Source organism: Piliocolobus tephrosceles, chromosome 4 (genome assembly GCF_002776525.5).
Source record: "Piliocolobus tephrosceles isolate RC106 chromosome 4, ASM277652v3, whole genome shotgun sequence".
Lineage (NCBI taxonomy): Eukaryota > Metazoa > Chordata > Mammalia > Primates > Cercopithecidae > Piliocolobus > Piliocolobus tephrosceles.
The window spans coordinates 164,660,739-164,686,207 of NC_045437.1; the positions used below are offsets into that span (position 1 = coordinate 164,660,739).

General features: G+C 37.0%; 1 pseudogene; it reads right to left on the minus strand.

Moving 5' to 3' along the window:
* The window catches only part of LOC111530784, a 70,458-nt pseudogene extending 47,195 nt beyond the window's left edge, over positions 1-23,263 (minus strand).
* Between the last annotated feature and the right edge of the window lie 2,206 nt (positions 23,264-25,469).

The following is a 25,469-nucleotide window of genomic DNA, read 5'->3' on the forward strand; positions in this document are numbered from 1 at the left end:
TGTATTATATTTATGGTAAATAATAGAGTTTGCATTGTAAAGTATATATTCAGTTATTCTCCAAATATAATTTCATCATCTTTTAAAGATGTTTTGAAGGGACAGATATTCATGTTATTATATGTAGATGTTCGAACTAGGTAGACTTTTGAGTACTCAGAATGGGCACAGCTAGATGAGCTGCTCCTGCATTCAGAGTTCTTTCCAGTTGTTCCATGTGCAACATCAGCGTGCACATTATTTTGATCCACAGACCCTTATACATAAATTCAACCACCTGAAAATTACACCCAAAGCCAAGGATGGAAAGTTGACCTCATCTTGCATACTAACACCAATCCATCAGTGTGGCTGCCATGTGGGTTGTACTGAGAGGAGTTCAGATGCTATGTCCGGGTGCAGTGGAAAAGAAAGTAATGATTCATTTCTGTCATGTATTTAAAAAGGGGACAGTGACAAGCATATGTGCCTTTATTTGCCATCTCTGTTTTAGATTCCAGCAGCAATTCCAAGCTTGGAAACATACTAACTAGGGAAGCGCTGCAGAAATCAATGAGGGATGGACATATGCTCAGTGTGACAAGATATATTCAAAAATTGCTATTGTATACATTTTTAATCATGCTGTATAATTTATTTTGAAATCACAAATAACATGACAAATAAGATGAGAGCTTTTGTACTTGATGAAAGAAGGCGGTGCATTTTAAAATTCTGAGAAACACTGCCATAGTCTATAAATTCATAAATAACTTCTTCCACCTTGGCCAATAAATATAATTTGGTCTAATAAACATTACCTAAACAAATTTGTGCAAGCCACTGTGCTAGACGCTGTGGGCAGTTCCCACAAAGGTTTATAATTGCCAAATTAAATGCACATTCATGTATTTTTTTTTCCATCTTGCAAAACTGAAACCATATTGAACAACGTCCATTTTCTGCCTCCCCCCACCACTGGCAACCACCGTTCAACTTTCTGTTTCTAAGAGTTTGACAACTATAGATACCTCATGTAAGTAGAATCATATAGTATTTGTCATTTTGTGACCAGCTTATTTTGTGTAACATAATATCCTTAAAGTTCATTTATGTTATAATATATGACAGGATGCCCTTTATTAAGGTTGAATAATATCTCATTGTATGTGTATACCACATTTTCTTTATCCATTCATCTGTCAGTATACATCTGGCTTGCTTATGCCACCTCTCTTATGAATAATGCTGCATGAATGTGCAAACATCTCTTTAGTATACTGTTTTCAATTCTTTTGGATAAATGCCCAGAAGGATTTCTAAATAATATAGTAATTCTGTTTTTAATATTTTGAGGGACTTCAATAATATTTTCCATAGTGGCTGCACCATTTTACATGCCCACTACGAGTGTATAAGGTTTTCACTTTCTCCATATCCTCACCAACAATTTTCAGGTTTAGTGGCTGGTATTACAGGCACCCACCACCATGCCCAGCTAATTTTTTGGTATTTTTAGTAGAGATGAGGTTTCACCATCTTGGCCAGGCTGCTCTTGAACTCCTGACCTCGTGATCCACCCACCTCGGCCTCCCAAAGTGCTGAGATTACAAACGTGAGCCACCATGCCCAGCCTTCTCTCTCTTTTTTTTTATAGTGGCCATCCTAATGAATATGAGGTGATATTTCATTGTGGTTTTAATTTATGTTTTCCTGATGATTAGTGATGAGTATCTTTTCACATGCTGTTGTCCATTTGTAGACCTTCTTTGGAGAAATGTCTATTGAAGTCCTTTGCCCATTTTTAATTGGATTGTTTTCGGTTGTAGTTGTTGAGTTGTAGGAATTCTTTACATATGCTGAATATTAACTTCATATCATATCAGATGTGCAGTTTGCAAATATTTTCCTTCATTCTGTTGCTTTCTTTCACTCTGTTTACTGTTTCTTATTATGCACAGAAGTTTTTAAGTTTGATGTAGTCTCATTTGTCTATTTTTACTTTTGTTACCTGGGCTTTTGGTGTGATATGAAAAAAACCATTGCCAAATCCAACATTAGAAGCATTTCATCTGTATTTTTTTCCAGGAGTTTTGTAGTTTCATGTCTCATGTTTAGGTCTCTAATTCATTTTAGGTAATGTTTGCATATAGTGCATAGTTAAGGGCCTGATTTTATTTTTTGTAGGTGGATATCCAGTTTTCCCAATTATAGTTTCCTCACTGTGTACCCTTTTGAAGATAATTTGATGATAAATGTGAGGGTTTATATCTAGGCTATCTATTACGTTCCCTTGGTCTGTACCTCTGTCTTTATACCAGTATCATACTGTTTTAATTACTGTGACCTTATAATATGTTTTGAAATCAGAAAATTTGAGGCTTCCCCCTTTGTTTGTCTTTCACAATATTGTTTCATCTACTTGTGGTCCTTTGCAATTCCATTAAAATTTCAGGACAGTTTTCTTTATTCCTACAAAAAAAAAAAGTAATTAGGATTTTGATAGGGATTGCATTAAGTCTGCAAATCACTTTGGGTAGTATGGACATTTAAGCAATATTAAGTCTTCCAATTCATGGAAACAAGATATAATTTTCATTTATTTGGGTATTATTTATTTCTGCAATGTTTCATACTTTTCAGAGTACATGCTTTCTTCCCCGTTGGCTAAGTATATTCCTAAGTATTTCATTCTTTTTGATGTTTGTAAATGGGGTTGTTTACCTAGTTTGCTTTTCATTTTGTTCATTGTGGATATGTAGAAACACAACTGATTTTTGCATATTGATTTTGTATTCCACAACTTTACTGAACTAGTTTATTCTAACAGGTTTCTTAGGGAAATCTTTAGGGTTCTCTGCATATAAAATCATGTCTTCTATGAACAGAGATCATTTTACTTCTTCCTTTCTAGTTTGGATTTCTTCCATTTCTTTTTCCTGCCCAATTGCTCTGGTGAAGGCTTCCAATACTATATTGAATAGAAGTGGTGAGAGTAGGCATTTTTGTCTTGTTCCTGAACTTAGAGGTAAGTGCACCTCTAAGTTTTTTTTTTTTTTTTTTTTTTTTACCATTGAGCATGACGTTAGCTGTGGGATTTTCACATATGGCCTTTATTATCTTTAGGTAATTTCCTTTCATTCCCAGTTTGTTAACTGTTTTCATCATGAGTGGATGTTAATTTTGTCAAATGCTTTTTCTGCATCAATTGAGATAATCACATAATTTTGTCTTTCATTCTGTTAACGTAGTGCATTACACTGATTTATTTTCATCTGTGAAACCACCCTTGTATTTCAGTAATAAATTCCATTAGACCATGGTGTATAATCCTTTTAATGTGTTGTTGAATTCAGTTTGCCAGTATTTTGTTGAGGATTTTTGCATTAATATCCATCACGGAGATACTGGTCTGTAGTTTTCCTTTCTTGTAGTATCTTTGTCTGATTTTGGTATTGGAGGAATACTGGCCTAAAATGAATTCAGAAGTGTTCTATTTCTTGGAAGGGTTTGGAAAGGATTGGTGTTAATTCTTTTTTAAATGTTTGGTGGAATTCTGTAGCAAAGTCCTCTGATGCTGAGTCTTTCTTTGTTGGGAGGTTTCCGATTACTGATCCAATCTCCTTATTAGTTATAGGTCTGTTTAGATTTTTATTTCTTCATGATTCAGACTTGGTAAAATTGTATGTTTCTATAAATTAATCTTTTTTTTTTAGCTTATCCAATTTGTTAGTATATATCTGTTTATAGTAGTTTCTTGTGATCCATTTTATTTTTAGGGCTTCAGTTATAATGTCTCCTCTTCCCTTTCTAATTTTTGTTATATGAATCTTTTCTCTTTTTTATTAATCTAGCCAAGGATTTGTCAGTTTGGTCAATTTAAAAAAAAAAAAAGTCTTAGGTTTTTTTTAATGTTATCTAGTGCTTTTCCATTCTCTACTTCATTTTTTTCTGCTTTAATCTTTTTTATTTCCTTTCTTCTGTTAATTTTGGGTTTAATTTGTTGATATTTTTCTGTCTTTTGGAGTGTAAAGTTAGGTGGCTGATCTGAGATCTTTTCTTTTTTCAACATACGCATTTATCACTATAAACCTCACTTTTGGTACTAGTTTTGTTGCATCCCATAAATTTTGGTGTGTTGTTTTCATTTTCATTTGTCCTCAAGATATTCCTAATTTCCCTTAAGAATTCTTCTTTGACAAGTTAGATGTTTAATTTCCATTTGACATAATTTTTTGTTACAGAAATAGTTCTGTTAGAGATAATTACTAGAGCATACCCAAAAGAAAAAACAGATACAAAGAGTTTTAATACTACCCAAGTAATGTGAAAATTCAGGCACCTTATAGACAAGTAAATTCAATATACCTAGCCCTGGGATTTTACGATAAAAGCTGTAAATCTTTATGAAGGAACCTTCTCCTAGATATTTGTAATATACCTAAAAGAATCCCTGCTTCATCTTTGTCTGTCTGGCTCTAAGTGGCTCCATGGTTCAGATCCTACTCTCATCATCACCTCTGAATCAACAGTTTCTTATCCTGTCCAGATTATTTGCTACCCACTAACTAAAGACCTATAGTCTCTGGCTACAGCATGATTTTTGAGAGCTAGAGTTTACTCAGAGCTTGTGAGCTTATGATTTTCTGTTTCTAAATTAAAGAATATGAGACATATAATTTTCAGTGTTCATTTTCTAGAAGGAGGAATAAAATAATTTATAGTACTTGTCTCTAAGTAATAGCCACTTATATACTGAATATATATAGTTAACAATACCCAATTAGCAGTCAAATAGAATTCCAAGCAATCCATAGAGAGATGTAAAGTTTTTCTTTACAATGATCATAATATAATACCATTTGCATTTATTATTTCTACTTATTGACTTATGCAATTTTTATAAAATCTTAGTGAAAAATGCAAGGTTATATCTTAAACACTCAGCATATGTAGATGTCATATTTGTAGTGTTAACTTTTGAAATAAACCCTAAATTCTGTGACATGAAGTAACTGGCAATTGTGCTGACAAATAAATTTCAATAGTATGCCCTATAAGCCTGGCTTGTTGGAAAAAGCAGGGTATGCTACAGTGAGCCAGGGAACATGAGGGATACTAGATGAGAGTAAATATCTAAATACAAAGGCCAGGTGAGGCAGCTCATGCCTGTAACTCCAGCAGTTTGGGAGGCTGTGGTGGACAAATTGCTTGAACTCAGGAGTTCAAGACCAGCCTGGACAACACAGCGAAAGCCCCTCTCTACTAAAAATACAAAAATTAGCCAGGAATGGTGGCGTGCACCTATAGTCTCAATTAATCAGGAGGCCGAGGCATGAGAATTGCTTCAATCCAAGAGGTGGAAGTTGCAGTGAGCCGAGATTGCGAAACTACACTCCAGCCTAAGTGACAGAGCAAGACTATCTCAAAAAGAAAAAGAAAGAAAGAAAGAACAAAGAAAATCACAAAATACTAGCTACCAAATTCAGCAAAAAATGAGAATATAACACAACACAGCTGCATTGGATTTAGATAGAAGTACATATTAATTTAATATTAGAAAAATAATTGATTACATTATAAATCATAATTACCGAGAGAAAAAGGAAAAATATTTGATACCATTTTACTTGCAGTCATGATTGAAAAAAAACCCCTAAGCAAACCAAGAATAATGGAAAACTCTCCTAATTTATTAAAAAGCATCTATAGAAAAATCTATAAACATCTTACTTAATGATAAAACGCTGCACTCACCTTACTTTCAAACAAACAAAAAAAAAGAAATACATTTCTATTCAATATGGATCCTATCCAGCATTGCAAAGCAAGAATAATAAATAAAAGGCATAAAAACAGGGATGGAAGAAAAAAAAAAACTGGCATTAGTCATAGACAATATGAGTGTTCACATGAAAAAATAGGAAAGAATATACAAGGAAATTATTCGAATTAATTGGGAAAGTACATTAAATTGCTAGGTCCAAAAATCAGTAACTGAAATTAATTGTATTTTTATATACCAGAAATAAATGTTTAAAATAGATAATTTTAATGAGTAACATTAAAATAACATCTAAAACGTCAATAAAGTGGCTAAGACAAACATAACAAAAAAACGTGTAAGTCCTTTGTGGTAATTTCTAGGATTTTAGTGAAGGAAATTAAGAGTCAAATATACAAATGGAGAGATATACCATGTTCATTGATTAGAAGACTAAATATTATAAGCCATTTCTGGCACAATTTACTGATAACTCACTAAAATCATAATCAAATTCTGACAAGTTTTGTGTGTGTGCATGTGTCTATGTATAAGGAACTTGGGAAGCTAATTTAAAATTGATACGGAAAGAGCCAAGAATAGCCAAGAAACTCATCAAAGGAAACGAGATGGGAGGCCCTTATTTTACAAGATATTCTGACCTACTAGAATGCTATTAATTAAGAAAGGATTATATCAGAGCAGGAATTGGAAAAAAAAAAAAAAATGACCAATCCAACAGAATAGACAGTCCAGAAATATGTTGAGAACCAAAACCTTTTACTTTCACACTGTGCCTGGACACTGAGAACTGAAACCACACCTGATTGCCAATATGAATATGACTGTGCTATTTCACTATTTTCCTGCATTTCTTTACTGTTCCGTGACTGTCCTGTCAAAGCAAATGGTTTTATTGTTTATCACAGGAACGCTCCAAAGGACTCAACAACTCTTCCATGGAAAACGTCAGCAGTTTATACGCTGAGATGCTTTGAATTCCTGACCTCAAAATCCCCTCTTTATTTTTCCCACCAGTCCTCAAGTGTCATGATTCCTACCTAATACTAAGCAAGTCCTCACAGTAAAAGGCAAGTCTTAATCGCACTTCCAATTCTCAATAGATTTTGACCTTTCTTTCCCCACTCTAGGATGTTGCCAGTGTTTTGTGAAGTTATGTTCTCTTTTAACACACTATGCAATAAACTCAACTTTGTCTCCTCTTTTGGTGATATCTGAGAAGGCCAATTTAAACAATATCCACATTTATACAGAAACTTAATTCATGTCAGAACTGGCACAGCAGACCAGTGAGGAACTAAATTACTGACTTTCAATACTTAATTTCATCGTTATAGAAAACTAAAAAATTGGGCCCTGTGTCTACCATGTACAATAATCAATTTCAAAGGATATTAAAGACTTATGTGCAAAAAGTAAAACTATAAACATATTAGAAGACAATATAGAATATTTTTATGATTTCCAGATAAGAAAGTTCTTTCAAACAAGATACAATAAGCCCAACACATAAAGAACAAGATTGATGAATTTAATTTTATTAAGATTAAAAATTCCAGTTTATCAAAATATATTATATAGAAAATGAAAAGGCAAACCACAAGTTTAGAGAAGAAAGTTAACAGCACAAATAACACACACAAAAAATTCAAATCAACAATATAGAAATAACTCCTCCTCTTCGGTAAAAAAAGAAAACAATTAGAAAAGAAACACACTTAGTAGAAGAAATAATAAATAGGCACTTAATAGGAGAGAAAAAGACACGTTAAAGATGCTCAATTTCACTTATAATAAGAAAAATACAAATTAAATTTATACAAAGAAAACATTTTACACATACCAGATTAGCAAAAATTTAAAAGTCAGATATTATCAAATATTGGCAAGGATATAGACTAGGAATCATACTATACAATTGGGCTTGCAAATAGGTAGAATTTCTTTGGAAAATCATTTGATGTTATCTGACATATAGCATACTTGCCCTATTTCTCAACAATTTTTCAACTATTTTTATTTTTGTTTTGTCAATCATTTGAAAAAGCAGAAAGAACAAATGAAAATCATCCTAAAAGCCTTCTAAGACTTCAAATGGTTCAATTCTTCAATTATCCATTCTCCTACCAGTCTTCAGTTCCTCAACAAGAGACTGACATATGAAGGAAGAGAAAAGGGAAGGAAAAGGAAATTGCTGTTTTCCATGCAAGGCTCTACAATCTAATGTGAAAGTGCCTGGAAATTATATTTCTCCTCTTGCAATCCTGAACTGGGCACAAAATGGAGAAACTATTGAAAGGAAGAGAGTGCAGATGTGTCAGTGCCTCAGTCTGCAGTTAACTCCAGTAATAATAGTTTGTCTCTAGGACATTATTTGGGAAGTTAGCTACAGGCACATCATTCTGCCAATGGCTAAGGTCTCCTTCTTTCAACCAGTGGAAGAAAAGGCCATGAGGCTTTTTCCCCCTTCATACTCTAATGGGAATGCTTTATTTTGGCTGGGTGACGGCCCACTAAAGGCTGGTATTTCTCCATTATTTCTGCCTCTGCTCTGAATTCCCACAGCTCTTTGTACTGCTATCAAGACACTTATCAGAATTAGAAGGATGCTGCAGATTTCTATCCTGCTAAATTGTAGACCTTTTCAGAGAATCTTTACATCCCCTAACACAAGGCCTTGCAGGTCGTTTGCAATAAATTGTTGCTCTTCGACTTGAACCCATTCAGCAAAGAACACAATTCTAAGTAACATAACTAACCTACAGGGCCCAATTTCTGACTTTTTGCTAGTAAAAAGAAGAGGTTGCTAATGAAGGTTTTTGAGTCATGTGTATCTCCTAAGGCAAAAATCCTAAGGTTGAAAGTAGCATCCTGCATACTCAAATGAGTGTGAATCAGTCCTTATGAGACTTAACTTTTGTAAAAATCCATAGCTTTTTCAGCCTGTGATATAGCTGTCACTGGTAGATAAGGAAAAAACAAACACCCCATAAATGCTTATTTAAGTAACAGCATGATAACATTTTAAAGAAAATACTACCTGGGAAAAAAAAATAATCAGCAGATATTAAGGAGACTCTATGAACATTGATCCTCTTTCTTCTAAAAAGTTTTTCTGTTTTACAAGCTGAAGCCACAAGCTTACCAAAGAAAATGGGGTTCATGGCTGTCACTTGGAATCAAATTAAGCAAATGATGCCCTAATGGCCTAAAGGAATTAATATACTTTCAATATGTGAGCTATTTCCTTCAGAGAAGTAAGGTCCTTATTAATCTGGACAAGAGATTCATGAAAAAAAGGCAGGTATCAGAAATGTTATCCCCCTTTTGGGGGATAGAGCAAGCAAGACAGGAAATTAAAATGGCTGACCTTTGTCATAGAGGGGGCATGTGTCAGAGCTAATTATGGAGACCATTTTGGCTTCTTATTTTAAATTGTCACACTTTAGCAATTAGAAATCACTTATGCTCTCAGTGCTATATTAATTTGTTCTTAGATCAAAGACTCAGACTGTCATACCTAGAAGCAGCCCTGGAGACCAACCGCTTCATTTTTCAGATGAGGAAACTGATACCCAGAGATGCGATAAAATTTGTCCAGTGTCAAAGTCACACACACACACAAGAATAAAAGTTTGGCTTAAATCCAGTAGTAGTCTTTCCTTCGGTGATGCTATATGATGGAGAAAATGTACTCATTTTAATTTCTTTTAAAAATATTTTCTATAATAAATATACACGTTAATTTTTAAAGCATGTTATACAATTTAAACTATGTTCACCTCATGCATTGCTTCCAAGGCACCTTTTCTGCTATTAACATGCATACCCCAATACATACATGAATACGTATGCCACTACTGGGTGACACCGCCTCCGAGTACCTTGATCATTGCATTAAAAATACTTATAAAGATCTGTTTATATCCTTGTTACTCTTAATATAATGCTAGTCCATTGAGGATAAAGGTGAGGTCTTACTCTGCTTTGTACTTCAAAATCTTAATACAAAGTAAACCTGTTGAAAGAGTAAATAATTTATAATTTACCTATTACATGACAAACATTCTACAAGTAATCCATGACTTTATCTGAGGTCAATTATTTATTTATTAATGATTAATTAATTAATCGATCATGTTGTCCATGATTTAATAAGAAACATACTTTGGCTACTGGGGAGGCTGAGGCAGAAGAATGGCGTGAACCCGGGAGGCGGAGCTTGCAGTCAGCTGAGATCCAGCCACTGCACTCCAGCCTGGGCGGCAGAGCGAGACTCCGTCTCAAAAAAAAAAAAAAAAAGAAACATACTTTGGGTCTTCCGGAGAAGGAATTCCTAAATGAGGTAAACAGATTACAGCATCTCCTCTCTCCATCTCAAAGAAAGAAGCATGCTATGGTTTGTCAAATCCAGCACCTCCATGCAAAGATGGAATCCTAACACACTTTCTGGGCATTATTCTGTCAGTCACTCCTGACTCCTCAGTCTCTCCACTTACTTATTGTCCTCAGCCTAACTATACCAAATAAATGGAAAACGTTTCCTGTTACCCCATGTGCCCCATAAGCTACTGCTCTATTTTTCTCTTCCACCCTAAACCTATTATGATCTCTATTCCCTGTCTCTTCTCATTGAGTGTTCATTTTTTCCTCCTCTACTATACATTTGACACATAAATGAATGAATGAACGAATATAACTTCAAAGTCTAAGCTTGTGGAGTTGAGTGACCAGGTCCAGCTGCCTTAACTTATCTCAGTTTGTTTCCTGAGCAGCTCCAGGTCTCCATGGCTCCTAACCTCTTAATTCACTGTAGCCTCTTTTGTTTACCAGAAGTGAAGACTGGTCCTTACTCTGTAGCTTTGATCCTGCTTTTGAGTCATATTGGAATCTGGGGAGGTAGCGGGGCAAGATGAGCAGAAGGCTGCCTAGTAACTCTGAAAAAATTCTTCCTCTTCTATAACCCAAGTTTTAGGTACCTAAACCAAAGGACGGGTTTTCCCTACGGGCTTCTTCGAACAGTTGACCCCAGAGCCACCACAAATGAGATCAGAAATAAAACCTAATCAAGGTAAAAGAAGAAAAAAAAAAGGTGAGAGGAAAGTTAAGAAATTGATTCATTAATTTAGAAAGCCAGCATGTCATCTGACATGTCAGTAGAAAACTCTCTCATTATCCTCTCTACCCCAGGTCATGACAAAGGCTTCCAAAGCCATTGTGTATTATCCAGCCATTCCCAGAAAATAGACATTCTTGGTGAGAAAAACTGTCCAAACTGTCCCCACAAACCTTGTCCCAGCTTCTCTTAGGTCTTTCTCTTCTCCCTTGTAACTGTAGCCCAAAGCAGCCTCTGCTCTGGCCACATCAGCACTTCTGAGATTTCGGGTCACAGGGCCATCTGTTTTATCGTGTCGGCTTGCTCTTCAGGGTTTTATAGATCCCAGCACAGGCATTGGAGCGGCCAAATCAATTACCTTGGCCTGTCAGAAATATCAACACTAGTTCTTGCCTGTAAACTAGGAGGAGTACAGTTTGCTTAAATCCCAACTTAGGCACCCAATCAGCCACGTGAACTTTAGCAAGATTCTTAATGATCCCTGGGTCTTCGGCAGAAAAATCAGATATAATGATACCTAGATAGAATAATACCTGGCCTATGATAAGTTGGAAATTTTTTATTAAAGTACTAGCAAATGATACAGGTTACAGAAATAGCTGTTGTTTTAGTATTTATCATTTCTAATGTTATTACTTGTTATAACACTGGTTTATTCCAAGGGGAAATATTTGCATATCTTCTCTGACTTGTGCCAAGATATCTGACTTCAGGGGTTAGCTGTTTTACAGGTACATAAACCCTATGAAGCCATGCATCAAATTTTCTCTGTAGTACCAATTTTATTCATTGGATAAATTTAGCTTTACATTTAATTCATTCATTAATTTAGGGAACAATATGATATCCCTACAATGTACAAGGTGTTATGCTGGCCACTGGAGAGAAAAGTTGTAAATAAGATAAACAGGATTGCTGCCTTTATAAGTTCAGAAGACTCTGCAAGGGTTAATAGGAGAAGGTGAGTCTTCCAGTCAAAGTGAACTGCACATGAGAAGAAGGCCTGTGTGCCTGGAGGAATCTCCTCGGCGCTATTGACCCTGGTTCCCCTGCTAGCACAAAAGGCACAGCTGCAGCCTGGGCTACTGAGTAAGTTGATACAGCAAAAGTGCTGAGCCGCCTTTGAAATCCAAGAAATGTGAAACAGGACCCTTGTAGATACTAGTAAGTCTAATGCTGGCTTTATTCTTCCATGACGGTGGCTATTTATGGTGGTATAGTAACAGGTAGAATCAAGACCGTCCAGTTCTCAAAAAACTCAATGAGGAAAACCATGCTACACACTCCTCACGCTTATTCCAATTTCCTGGCTTACATAAACAGGATATATACTGACAGAGAATCTGGCCTGAATACCAAAAGAATGTCATAACATTTATGGGTTTTGCTGCTTCTTTCTCTAGCAAATGAACTCCAAATGAGTTTCAAGGAGTTAATTCTGCATCAGCCCCTTGTCATATCTTAGAGGTAGAGGAAAATTGGTACTGTGAGGGGCAGCTCAAGGATTTAGACTTTAGGCACAAATGCAAAAATAAATGTCCAGTCGCACCTTCAAACCTTCTGACCTACTCTGAGATGGAAGGCACACAGTGCATTTGAAGAAGAAAGAAGTCAATAGGGATGGTGAAAATAAGAGCATGAAGGGGAATGTGGCAGGAGCTACTGATGTTATATCTGCTCACTGAGTGTTCAGCTCAGTGTTCAGAGATCAGCTATAACACCAGTGATCCCTGTTGGGATGGACAGGGATCAGATTGCATAAGACACTCAGGCCATGTAAAGAAAAACTGGGTCCTACAAAAGACAACAGAAAATGTACTATATCTTTTTGAAAGGTTCGAAAAGAAAATGCATTCAAAGTGTAAAAGGCATCTCAAATGACACATATTCTGCCAGGAAAAAAAAAAAAAAAAGACCCCAATATGGTGATTTGATTGCTATGACTTCTCTTTGATCAGTAACTGAAGAAGGCACGAGGAAAACATTGGATTCCTATGTAGATGCCATTCACTCGGGGAGCCAGGGCCTCGCTGAGTCCCACGTGGCAGTTCTGGAGTGGGCCTGGAAAGATCACATGGCTTTGCTGCCTAACAACAGGCAAGCGAGATGAGGAGTCAGGACAGACTGAAGAGATGGCTTTAATATTGTCCCAGGAAATGTGTGTGTGTCTGAACATATACAAACATGCACATATGCATGTCTGTTTATATATGCATAGGTGAATACACACATATATGTGTGTATCTTTTAACATGAGGGGGTCAACAGAAGGAGATCTAAGGACTGCTGAAAAGAAACTTAGGTGAAAAAAGAAAGGCATTCTTTTAACAAAAATTTATTATGTGGCTTCTGTTTACCATTTTAAATGACAAAGGATATGGCAGGAAATATGACAACACTTCTCACTTCCACACGTACTGGGGGTCAAGAGGTAGATGACAAACCTATAACCAAGTACATAAATAGGGTATCAGAGGCAACAAGTACAATGCAGGAAAATTAAGTAAGGAAGAGAGAGGCAGAGTGCTGTGGTCAAAGAAGGCCTCACAGATAAGATGGCATCACAGATAAGATGGCATTGGAACGGGGACCTGATGGAAGTAGGGAGCTCATCTTATGGATATCCCAGGAACAGCCTCTAAACAGGAGCAAGAAGGGCAGAGCCCTAAAGCAGAAGTGTGCCAGCAAAGTGAACGGGGAGGTCAGAAAGGAACAGAGGCCCAGTTATCCTCAATAAAGAGTCTTATTAAATTGTTTACTGTACAGTAAGCAATATCTGCTCTCCATTTTCTCACACAACCCTTCGGTAAAATCCTCACAGCTGGCTCTTGCCAGCAGCGTGGATGCAGTAAATTGCTGAGTCCTGTTTCACAATTGGTCTTAGGCTGTAACCCCAGGCTATTGAAGGAAGGCCCAAAACACCTGGATTAAAGTACACTATGATTAATGGAAGACATATATTGGAGGACAGGTTATACTTGAAAATATCTCCCAGTTTTAAGAGCAGAACTTCCATTCAGGGGAGTTAACCAACGGACTGCACAGAAACCTCCAGGGACCACAGGAGAATTCTCCATAACAGGCACATCGGCATGAGCTTCTATAGAACACCATGTGGGGAGCTGCATTCTCAGTGTTTGTATATGCTGTAGAGACTTGTAGGGTGCCTCTATTTCCATAGCTTGCTTTAAGAGAACCCCTTCCCTGAGTTTCAGCCCTGTTGTTTAGGTAGGGACAAAATCCCCCTCCTCCTCAGATTCAGGGGCAAGCCCAGAGTGACTGAAGCCAGTTATGCAGCTATTCCAAGCTGTTGGTCACAGTACTTAGGGTAGTGCATAACCTAAGCAGGTCCTGTCGAAGTGACCCTTGAAGCTTTTGTTATGAATGCTGGGTGTACTCATTTGCTAGGCTGCCATAACAAAGTGCCACAAACTGGGTAGCATATACAGATATTTGTTTTCTTACAGTTCTAGAGGCTAGAAGTCTGAGAACAAGGTGTTGGCAAGTCGAGATCCCGAGATAGGAATAGGTTTTTTTTTTTTTTTCTTTTTTATCGAGGCCTCTTTTCTTGGCTTGTAGATGAGTGTCTTCCTGTCTCCACATGGTCTTCCCTCTGTGTGGCTGTGTGTACCAAAATCCTCTTGTTAAAAGAATACCAATCCTACTGGGTTAGGGTCCTCCCCAATGACTTCATTTAAACTTGATGACCTTTTTAAAGACTCTGTTACCAAGTATAGTCACATTCTAAGTTGCTGGGGGATAGGACTTCAACATATGAACTTGGGGGCACATATCTCAGTCCATAACACTGGAACAAAGACCAATTTTCCTGGGGAACCATCCTAAAAGGTCTTTCCTTAGGATGCACCTCTATCCTAAGATGGAAATTTTGGTGTGAGAATGTCAGCAGCAATTCCCTGACCTGGAAGGACCATGGAAGGTCTTCAGTGACAACTTCTGAGCTGCTGTATCAAAACTCACCTGCTGAGACAAACAGAGCTTTTCAGTTACTCAGATCAATAAATTCCTTTTGTATTTACACCCATTTTGGTCTAGTTTTGTTTTGTTTTGGTTTTTGGTTTTTTAAATCACTTGTAATTTTTTTTACAGTTAAAACCTACAGTGAGTTCACTGATGTAAAATATTAATAATATAGAGGATTTATATTTAAAGTCTAAATACCATTTTTCCCTGTACCACCAACTGAGGTCTCTCTCCTTTGTAATCTCAGATAAGTCAAGATCCCTAGATAGCAATAGGACACAGAGATAAAACATAAATGTAGCACAAGGGGAAACACATTTTTTCTTTCTTCTGAAGAAAGCACCAAAATAGTCATCTAGACAAGGGATTAACCACACAATTGAGAACAAAAATTTCTAATTTCCACCACCAGTTACAGTAATAGTTTTTAAATTTATGTTTCCATAAAAGTAGTTGTTTGGTTTTGGCACATAACCCTAGTCTTAGTCTTCCCTCCTTTGAAATAAGCCCAAACACTTCCTTGGCTGTACACACAATTCGTACGCCTAAGAAAATCACTGAAGAGAGAGATGCATATCGAAAGCATGGGTCCATGGTGACTATGTATAATAGATATTCTCAGCAAAACAATCAGAATTAGGAAGTAACAGCTATTTATCTTTTATAACAAGGGCCAACTAGAGATTCATGTCATGGTATTTAAGTAGTCATTACTTCGGGTTTTATTTGTATTTCAATTTTCTCCTAGCTTTCTATGCTACATACTTAAGTTGCCAAGAAAACTCAAAAGAACAAGATTTTCTGAATGATTTCCAGTGTTTCTTCTTCCTTGAAAGAAACTGGGAAAATCATGTTCTTATAAAATACTAAAGCATTCTTTTATTGATTCTGTATGCCAGGAAAACAGGGCTGGAAGTTTCCTCAAGGAAAGAGTTATTATGCTGCCAAAACAGCAGAGCTGAAGAGTCAGAGTTCAAAGTTACCATATCATCTTGCCTGAAAACATTTCCTTTTTTTAAAAAAAATTATACTTCATGTTCTGAGATACATGTGCAGAATGTGCAGGTTTGTTATATAGGTATTCACGTGCCATGGTGGTTTGCTGCACCCATCAACCCGTTCATCTACATTAGGTATTTCTACTAATGCTATCCTTCCCTTAGCTCCCCACCCCGCAACAGGACCCAGTGTGTGATGTTCCCCTCCCTGTGTCCGTGTGTTCTCATCATTCAACTCCCATTTATGAGTGAAAACATGCAGTGTTTTGTTTTCTGTTCCTGTGTTAGTTTGCTGAGAATGATGGTTTCCAGTTTCATCTATGTCCCTGCAAAGGACATGAACTCATCCTTTTTTATGGCTGCATAGTATTCCATGGTGTATATGTGCCACAGTTTCTTCATCCAGTCTATCATTGATGGGCATTTGGGTTGGTTCCAAATCTTTGCTATTGTGAAGAGTGCTGAAGTAAACATACGTGTGCATGTGTCTTTAGAATAGAATGATTTATAATCCTTGAGTATATACCCAGTAATGGTATTGCTGGGTCAAATGCTATTTCTGGTTCTAGATCCTTGAGGAATCACCACACTGTGTTCCACAATGGTTGAACTAATTTACACTCCCGCCAACAGTGTAAAAGCGTTTGTATTTCTCAACATCCTCTCCAGCATCTGTTGTTTCCTGACTTTTTAATGATTGCCTTTGTAACTGACATGAGATGGTATCTCATTGTGGTTTTGATTTGCATTTTTCTAATGACCACTGATGATGAGCTTTTTTCCATATGTTTGTTGGCCACACAAATGTCTTCCTTTGAGAAGTGTCTGTTCATATCCTTGGTCCACATTTTGATGGGGTTGATTTTTTCTTGTAAATTTGTTTAAGTTCCTTGTAGATTCTGGATATTAGCCTTTCGTCAGATGGATAGATTGCAAAAATTGTCTCCCATTCTTTAGGTTGCCTGTTCACTCTGATGATAGTTTCTTTTGCTGTGCAGAAGCTCTTTAGTTTAATTAGATCCCATTTTCCAAGTTTGGCTTTTGTTGACATTGCTTTTGGTATTTTAGTCATGAAATCTTTGCCCATGCCTATGTCCTGAATGGTATTGCCTAGGTTTTCTTCTAGGGTTTTTATGGTTTTAGGTCTTACGTTTAAGTCTTTAATCCATCATGAGTTAATTTTTGTACAAGGTGTAAGGAAAGAGTCCAGTTTCAGTTTTCTGCATATGGCTAGCCAGTTTTCCCAACACCATCTATTCAATAGGGAATCCTTTCCCCATTGCTTGTTTTTGTCAGGTCTGTCAAAGATCAGATAGTTGTCAAAACATTTTCTATTTCTCTGCTTAAAACATCAGGAAAATTGTACGTGAGAGAAGCTCAAAAATAAAGACGTATTTTTGAAATTGCAGTTTGTTAACATTCCATTATCAATGTATGAGAACTTAAACATTAGAAACTTCTGTCAAATTTGTCAAACATGTAAACAACTTCAAAGGACAAGGGACTCAAAGGAGGACACAACTCACATTGCAGTGAAAACAAACATCTCAATCGCCTGATCAGAAAGGAGGCCCTCTGCATTTATGCTTGGGTCTCGTGTTTCAGAAGACTGAATGACAATGAAATGGAATTTTCTTGTCCTCGATGGTGAAGAATAAAGTGGCCTCCTCCCAGGGCACTGGGACATTTTATTTATTCACCCCTTGTCCTAACAAGCTTCTCTCTCTTCTTTCACCTCAGGTCAGGAACCTTTGTCCCAGTCCCTGCCTTGTTCCTGTTTTTAGCTTGAGTCAGTGGCCTGAGATTATCTCACCTTTGTCTTGTTCTCATCAAAAGTGTCTTTCAAGGAGAAATGGTATACCACCCCTTATATTCTAACACTACAAGTTTAAAGTATCTCTAAGCAAACAATACGACAGATGGGAGGTGAAAATACGGATACCCCTCTTCTGTCGTATTAAGCACAATAGCTGTCATCATTCTTCAGGATAAAAAGAAAGAACCAGTTGTAGAAAAAAATTACAGATTATATCTACCTCTTACTACCATTGAATTACACTTTGCAGTCTCAGATCTATCACGCCATTTACCACAAACACAGATTAACACTTGGGCCTCCGTGCTTTTCCTGTTTGTTGAAATGTCTCTTGCTAAGCCAAATGTGGAAACATTTTTTCTAAAAGTTTAGTCATAAGCAAAACGACTTCTAGATGTTTCTCAACTTTTAAGGGTCATTATCTTTGATGCTTTCAAGTACATTAAGAGTGCCCACTTACCAATGATGTTTTACATCTTAAAAATATTGTGTATGGTTATGTTAGTTTGGATCTTTTAAAAAATGTTAGTGAAGAAAGACATCACAAGGGAGAAATGTATATATCATGTCCTCCCTATTGACAGTGCAATTTGCCAAGGTTTGGGGGTTTTATTTTTGTTTTTGATCTTATTTAAGTAAAGAGAACAATGTTCCTCAATAGAAATATAATGCAAGCCATGTATGTCATTAATTAAAACCTTTGTTTTTTTAAAATGCAAAGAGATGGGTAAAGTTAACTTTAATAATATGTTATATATAATATAGTATGTTTAATCCATATATATTATATCCAAAATCCATGTCTAAAATATTATAATGTAAGCAAAATAATACGTTTAAACATATAATCAATATAAAGATTTTTAATTCGATATTTTACATTATTTTCTTATACTAAGTCACTGAATCTGGGATATATCTTACACTTACAGCACACCTCAATTTGGACTAGTTACATAGCAAGTGCTTAATAGTCACATATGTCTAGTGTCTGCCCTACTGAGCAGTGCCCGCATAGAAATATGCTTGTATACTCTCTGATTTATGTGAGTATCATTATGTACCACAATTTATGTAAACTTTTGACCTGGACGTGCCTGTAAGGAAAAGTGCTTCTCCCGAGAGATAGGGTTCATTATTTTTTTCTCTTAATATATTGCAACTATTATTCTGAATAATCAAATTTATACACTCACACATTTTTTAAGTATTAAAATTATTGAACACTGGCTCCCCAAATATCAGCAACACAACCTGTTGAGAAGACGAAACTCATTGTGTCACTCACCATAGCAATGGAGAACACCACCTGATACAGATTATATCTACCTCCCACTACATAGCCCCTTGGGGATGGGAAGGCAAAGTCAAAATTTATTGAGCATTGAAAGTGTCACTGGTGGAGGGTGTCCAGGTTCTTTGCATCTTGAATAAAGAATTGGACAAAAGGCATAAAGCAAGGAAGGAATGAAGGATTTATTGAAATGAAGTACACTCCACAGTGTGGGAGTGGGCTGAGCATAAGGGCTCAAGGGCCCTGTTGCAGAATTTTGGGGAGTTTAAATACCCTCTAGAGGATTCCATGGTTACTTCTGTATGCCTTGTGTAAATGGAGAGGATGCAGTAAAGTTACACAGTTATTTACTTGGCCTATGCCCTATAGAGAGAATATTTCCTCTCGTAGCTGAAGTGTGAATTGGCGTTATGTTCCCTGCCTCCAGACCCTACTTTCCTGCCTCAAAAGTTTGGTGTGAAGTGGTTCTTCCAACACAAGCACTTGATTAGGATTGGGTAAGGATTGTAATATATATCAGTTTAGGCTTGGTGGAACGGAAGTGAGGCAAAGGATTCAAAGAATCTATGGAAACAACTCCCTGTTGATGTTTTCTAACGAAGGGTTGATGGATATTTCAGGGAGTTCCAGTAATGAACAATCAAGTTACTTGCCTAGGCAAGAATCTCCTGGAATAGTAAAGTCATGCTAATGAAAATAAGGAATACTAAATGTAGACATGTTGATGTAGACAGTAAGCTGTAGGAGAAGGAAGTTCGTAGTTTTGATTCTAAGGGTGGCATGTGTGTATGAATTACAATATAAACAGATGTCCAGCAGAGAGAAGATTCCTCCTTTTTCACACATCTAACAACTCTGGGAAATATTTACCCAAGTGAGTTTTATCTTTGCATGGCTAATTCCACATAACCAAATATAGAAAATCAAGTGTTTATAGAATAAATTGGTAAAATCAGGCAAAAGTGTTTTTGAGAAAGCTCAAGAAATCTGGCCGGGCACAGTGGCTCATGCCAGTAATCTCAGCACTTTGAGAGGCCGAGGCGGGTAGATCATGAGGTTAGGAGTTCAAGACCAGCCTGGCCAATATAGTGAAACCTTATCTCTACTAAAAATACAAAAATTAGCCAGGCATGGTGGTGCATGCCTGTAGTCCCAGCTACTTGGGAGGCTGAGGCAGGAGAATCGCTTGAACCCAGGAGGTGGAGGTGAAGGTTGCAGTGAGCCATGATCGTGCCACTGCACCCCAGCCTGGGTGACAGAGTAAGACTCTATCTCAAAAAAAAAAAAGAAAAAAGAAAAAGAGAAATCTACCCTTGAACCCAAATGATTCAGGTTAAATGCCCAAATTCTTGAAGTTGTCCTCATTTACCACATGTCGGATACTCAGTGAGCTCCTACTATGTTCTAAGTAAGCAGTGTACTATATGAGTAATATATCAATGAATAAAATACAAACAGCATCTGCCCTTCAGAAGCTTACATTCTAGTAATTTCTAAAAGAAAGCAATATAATAAGAAATCAGTAGAGGTGTACCACAGAAGAAACAAGAAGGCACTACAATACCTCAAGTGAAGAGGTGCTAAAAAAGACTCTCCTATAGAGGTTACGTTGGCTTGTTTCATAAAGATGGAGAAGCAGCCAGCACAAGAATCATGAGCACTGCAATTACCTGTCACAGAGTATTCTTAACTTAGAAAAGCCAAGTCCAGATGTCCTGTGGCAGGAAAGAGTTTAATTTTTCCAGGAAAAAAGGCCTCTGGGGCTAAAATTTAGTAATTGATGATGGCATTGATACAAAGTGAGTTTCAAGAAGTTTTGGCAGGAATCAAGTAATATCAGGCCTTGTAAGCAAGGTCAGCTTCATCACACAGGGTTCTATGCACTTGCTTTAATCTCTGCTGCTGCTGTCTTGGGATTGTTAATCATGTTTGAACAAAGGATATCTCATTTTTATTTTGCACCAAACCCTACAAATTACGTAGCTGGTCCTAATGGTAAATCATAGAAAGGACTTCAGTTCACACATTGTATGAGGGTGACTTTTTTTTGTTTTTTTTGTTTTTTTGTTTTTATTTTTCTCCTCTCACATTCAGGAAATCTGTAAGTAATCAGGCCAGGGTTAGTGTGCTCTCTGTGGTATCAGAACCCCCAATTCCGTCTATCCTGTTGTTCTGCAGTACAGGGCTTTCAATCCCAAGAACACCCTGGAGTATAAACTGACTGCTAGAGCTGCAGCCATTACAGCCTCTGTACAACTGTGCTCAAGAATATTGCCTAAATTACCATACCACTTCCACCTACATCTCATTGACCCATTCTAGAAAATAATCATGCCTAGCTGCAGGTGAGGCTGAGAAAGTCTTAATTCCAGGAAACCATGTGCCCAGCTAAAAACCGAGATCTCTTTTCCCATATGAAAAGGAGAAAGAGATGTTAAGGGACTATTACCAGGCCTGCTATATACTCTCACATATTTCTTTGACTGAAATAATCATTCATTTATGTATTCATTCAACATTAATTCACCTAAAAATGTTATTGAGAGCCTATTTTGTGTCAGGCTGTATACCAGGGACTGAGGAGAGGAAGAAGATTAAGAGTTAGGTCTTACAGAATAATATAGTGGGAGGAAGAAAGATCACAGATAATTACGGTACATCGTCACAAGTACTGGAATAGACTGTCCAAAGAGAAGAGGCCATGAATAACTAACAGGAGATGCTGATAAAGCTACACAGAAGAGGTAAGGCGAAATATGAATTTGGTTTTATAAAGATGCAATAGGAGACCAGGGGAATGTACTTCCAAGTTACACTTTCTACGGGAAATGTGATTTTGAAATAATATTTAGGATTTCTGCGGCTTTGTTACAGTTATTACTCAGATTTGGTAAATAAAGCATGGCCCAGCGAATTGTTTGGTTAAATCATTTCATGATCAGTGTGGGTCCTCACACAACTATTTTGGCGGCAGACATCAGAGCTGTTGCTAAAGAGATGTTGAAATGAATGGATTGGTCATGTTGCAGCTCAGATCACCAGCAGATATAACCTCAGAGGCAAAGAAATATACCAGCTGACAGCAGAATCAGGCATTGCCTTTATAGACCATCCCTCTAGTCTCATACCCATCCAAATGACAAATCCCCCATCTGCTCTCAACCTGCCTCCTGGGCCAGTCATATTGCATCAGAGGCCCTACAAGCCAGCAGCTTCCCGAATTGCCCTGGCATTACAGGAGGATGTCTTGCTCTGTGACACCCCATCCAACATTGGGAGAAAATTTCCATATTTAGTCATGCCTTGCTCATCTTTTCCAGCAAAGTTTATTTAAAATAAAAAGAGTGAGATCTTTTGGAATCACGTTGAGCTTTGAAAAACAAAAGAATTCCTCAACTTGAAAAACAGAGATATATTCAGATTTTTCAGACTCTTAAGATTCAATCTACTGAAGCTACAGCCATACCCCCACTGTGGGGATGGCGGTCACCGTCACAATGGCAAGCCTCCTGTTCAGCTATTTTGTCCTGAAACAAAACAAACAAAAAAAAAGAGCTCTGTGATAAATCACATCTGCAAGATGTGTTTCATATGTCAAGCACACATAGCTTCTAAATCAAGTGCTGATACATGACTTATTCCGTCAAAAGTAAGCAGAATGCTGTAATTTATAATCATCTTGAAGCACACTGCGGAGAAAATGAAAGCAGACCATTAAATTTTAATGCCTGTTCAGCTCTCTGAAACAGAGTGTTTCTGGCCAGTCTGGAAGCAGGGTAGTGTTTCTCGCACCATTGTGCACACCCCCCAAAAACAGCTTGTGTTTGCCAACATTTGTGGAAACTAATTGAAAAAATGATTTAGCTGTTAAAAGCAGCCATTAGTCAGGAAGTTCTCACGAGAACAGAGGTACCTGCAGAGGAGCCAGTCCTGTCCAAAGCCCCAGTCCCCCTTAGCTTTTTAACAATTGTCTGTTGTTGTGCAAGCCAGCTCCCCACAGCAGGGCTGCGAGCAAATATTCATTGGGGTGTCATCTCTGCTTAGACTCTCCTCCTGCACACCTATTCATCTGGGTTAAGTGAACAGCAGCATCAGCTCAAATTAAGCTGGCTTGAAAACAGCCACTGTTAATAATTTCTGCTGTGATTCAACTTAGCTTTGGCTAACAGGTGAAGATGTTTCATAACGGAGGCAATTACAGCTCTGAGAGTGCTTTCCCGCTGCCTGTGTAATCAGAGGAATGGAACACTAGCTCCTCGCGTGCGTGGGGAAGGGCCAGCGCAGCCACCATTGGGCTGCATTCGTTATCTGCTAGATTGAACAAGCTGCCTGCCGGGGACAGATGCTTAGTGCAGTGATTAGAATATAAAGCAATTGCAAAGGCTGAGGGGATTGGAGTCAGCATCCTTTATCTCAACTTACTACAGGCTTTTCTGGTCAGATAACAAGTCTTCCAAATCGCTCTTTATAGATGAGAAATCATATGTATATCAATGCATGAAGACTTATGCATATTCATTAGTCTGTACCCTGTGTGAATTTTCCATTTAGATGGAGAATTGTTGAAAAAAAAAGAAAAAAAAAAAAAAAAAAAAAAAAGGAAGGGAAAGTCTTCAATTCCATGTAAGTAAGTTTAGTTCCTTTTATAGCCAAATTTTTATGACAAGGAATAGAGGCAATAAATGTTAAATCTGTACAATAAAAATGCTTGCCAAATTTCCTTCATTATTTTCTGAGATTGAAAAGCTCAATAGTTTTACAAATTTCCAAGCAGCTTTCATATTTAAGTTGAAAAAAGAGGAAGATAAGTGAAAACTTTATATAACCCTAGATTTTTACTTACTCTATAAGGAAAGAAAACTGAAATTATGTGTGGGTTTTGTTGCTGTCTACATTATAGAGATAGCATATTTCCATCTAGAGGGAAATCTATCATTCTAGCACAAAAGTACTTTTTCACGTCAACTGTGCATAACATCAAATTACAGCAAAAACATAGCTGTATACTTCCTAATTGTGGGAATTTTCATGCGGTTTATTTCCAGCCAAACATTTTTCCTCTTCTGCTAAAAGAAAATCAAGCAGTCTAAATTGAATTTTTATACATTACAATTTCCTGAAATGTAGTTGTTAATGCCTTCTGATGTGCTTACAGGAATGAATCTTAAACTACCTTTCTCCCCCCAGCCAAAGAACTAGGGAAATGAAAAAGACCCTTTCTGCTACTGGTATTAAATTTCCATCGTATACATTAATCTGCTTTCAGAGTATTTTCCTTCGGTATATTTTCCATAAAGGGCCTATAATAAAGTTCTTGGTAGGTTATGTTTAAAGAGCAATTGATTACAGATCTGTGTATCCCCCAAACTAAGCAAATTTTCTACAAACCACAGAAAAGTAGGGAGGGGTAGCTGGCGGTGGAGTTGGGGGGGAGGAGAAGATGGGGGAGGGGTTAGTCACATGCTTTTATTTAACAAATCTTTTAAGAGCTTGGAAATAGTTCTGATTTTATAACAGCAAGGTTATACTAAGAAATTTATTTCCAGCTAGGTTTTTTTTTTTTTTTTAATAGAGATTGTACTTTTCATCAATTATTTAATAGGCTTTGAGGTTGTGTGTGTGTAAATGTGTGTGCCTAAGAAGTTTTGGGGATACAGGAGTAAGAGAGGAAAAAAAGGAAAATAGAGTTTATAATTGCTAAACATATGATCCAAAGCTGTGTTTGAAATACCTGCTTAACAAGATAGCAAATGACTTGTCTCCTTTAAAAGGTATTTCTTTCTTTCTTCATCCTTTAGAACCATTCATCAAGACTATCTTGGAATATTCTCAGCAAGAATCCACTGCCTACTGTATCTTCCCCTGACAATTACTGTTGCTCCTTACCCTTGAAGCTTTGAAAGCCTGTGTAACATTAGCCTATCTAGCCCAGTGAGAATGTCTTTACAGATTAGTGTAATGTTAATACTGCTGGCTCCCCGCTTTTGACCTGAAGTGGAATATATTGCACTGCTGGAGCAGATGGAATCAGAGTTTCACTGGGCTACAGAGATTGGCTGGCTGCCTGCCAAAAGTTCAGTGCTAGTGGCCGCGGAAGCTCCAGCTCAGAATAGCAGGCTTGAATCTATTCTCTGCTCTTGGAGAGAAAACAAAAGTGTCACATAAGTTTGTGTAGAATCAAAATACGTTGGTTAAGACTGTTCATCTGCAGATGTTTACCCAGCATCTGAAAAGTCATTGAATCTTTTGGTGTAAAATGGAGACATCTTTATTCACTTTTGCTGAAAGACATGAGACAAAAGCCAGAGCAAAGAATAAAAAAAGAAATTATCTGAACTCCATTTAACCTTCCAGTTGAATGCCGATCTCACCATAAGAATACAAATGTGCACTTGTAGAGTGTTTAAAGCCTGTCTCTTATGTTATGACTGCAAATAGATCTTAGTCTAAAATAATAAATCAAATTCATAAATGGGGAGAAAAATATAAGCTTGTAT